The sequence below is a fragment of the Salvelinus sp. IW2-2015 genome, unplaced genomic scaffold (genome assembly GCF_002910315.2).
Source record: "Salvelinus sp. IW2-2015 unplaced genomic scaffold, ASM291031v2 Un_scaffold5474, whole genome shotgun sequence".
In the NCBI taxonomy this organism is placed as follows: domain Eukaryota; kingdom Metazoa; phylum Chordata; class Actinopteri; order Salmoniformes; family Salmonidae; genus Salvelinus; species Salvelinus sp. IW2-2015.
The window spans coordinates 17700-19322 of record NW_019946739.1 but is presented as its reverse complement, the minus strand read 5'-3'; the positions used below and the strand labels follow the sequence as shown (position 1 = coordinate 19322).

The window sequence follows — 1623 nt, the reverse complement described above, 5'->3', positions numbered from 1 at the left end:
TAAGGGGCTTCATCTGACTCTGGTCAGTAGTAAAGGGCATCTGACTCTGGGTCAGTAGATAAAGGGCCTCATCTGACTCTGGGTCAGTAGATAAAGGGCTCATCTGACTCTGGGTCAGTAGATAAAGGCCTCATCTGACTCTGGGTCAGTAGAAAGAGGCCTCATCTGACTCTGGTCAGCCTTTTAATACATGGAAGTAGCAGAGCGACTTATTTGTAGTGCTCTCAGTTTGATAGGGGGCATGTTTTAAGTTCAATGAGACACACTTTATGTGAAGTGGACTACTAGGCTTATTAAGTATATTTAGGCTAACTCCAGACAGTGGCTCCCACTTATCCACACCTGTAGCTGATCTAAGTCTACAGACCGTGGTGTGTTGTGGGAGTGATCTCCTTGACAAGAGTCACTTGGAGGGAACCTGCCAACCAGCCTGATCAACTTCTAAGGCCAGGAACCAGTCCTGTCCACTAACAGTTAGTGCTATCCGATCCTTGGCACGTCCCTACCCTAACAGTTAACCCTTATCCTACACGTAACTGTTTAAAATGTCACCTTCAAAAGGGGTGGCAGAGTTGGACGTCCCAAGGAKCCTGTTTAGCTCCTTGGGTCCACTAATCCAGAGAGCTTGGTGAGCCGGCCAGGCTTGAAGAGRAGGTCTGAAAACTCCCAACCAACATGACATTGGACCATAAAGGCACTGAAACACTCACAACATAAAGGACCCTACAGCCATGTCTCAGGGTTACCATYAGCGTTGGGCCATTTCCATTCCAGTAAATTCACAAAGTAAACCWAATTCCATTTCCAATTCCAAATGTTCCTCATTGAAGATAATTGGAATTTCCGTGTACTTCCTGAATTGCCTGTAATTGATCCCAATCCTGGCATAGAGCGTGTTGAAAAACAAAACAAAAGTATGAATGAATCAGTCTTCTAAGGCGGTCTAGCTGTAGGCTGGTCTCTCCAGATGGTGGTTATGTATGTGCCATTACTTGACTTGTACCCATTGACACCAAGGTAAACCATGGTTAGCCTGAATCCCAGATCTGTTTGTGCCGTCTTGCCTATGTCCCTCAAATTCAAATCTGGACCTCAAAGCCAGTTGAACTGCTTTGTATCATTCTTCCCCTCTAATTAGGGACTCATTTAGACCTGGGACACCAAGGGTACATTCATTCTGCCAAACAGGTAGAACAGAAAAGCAGCAGTAGTCCGGACCTCGTAGGGTAATACGTCTTTGATAATGACAGAGTTGGCAAGACCTCACAAACAGAGCTGGGACTCCTGAGCAGTGGCATCACTAGACTTTATGCTACCATCCTTCACCATGACAACAAGCTCCACCTGGCTCCCTGCTGGATAAATCCTTCAACAGGGATTTCTGAAAAACCTGGAAAATGTAGGGACATTTTGCAACCCCTTCAATTGTGAATAAATAGACTACTTAGTGGAGGCAGGAAGCTCAGAAGGAGCACTGATCCCTAGCCTATCACCATTAGCATTAGCATTACTACCACTGATCCCTAGTCTATCACCATTAGCATTAGCATTACTACCACTGATCCCTAGCCTATCACCATTAGCATTAGCATTACTACCACTGATCCCTGGCCTATCACCATT

At 45.6% G+C, this 1623-nt stretch overlaps 1 long non-coding RNA gene across 2 annotated transcripts in view; it reads right to left on the bottom strand.

Annotated features, from left to right (window-relative positions):
- Positions 1-319: 319 nt before the first annotated feature.
- LOC139026680 (uncharacterized) overlaps positions 320-1623 on the bottom strand; it is a 2809-nt gene continuing 1505 nt past the window's right edge. For both annotated transcript variants that reach the window (XR_011478573.1, XR_011478572.1), the window contains exon 5: positions 320-1612. This is a non-coding gene — a long non-coding RNA (uncharacterized lncRNA). The remainder of the gene's footprint in view (positions 1613-1623) is intronic.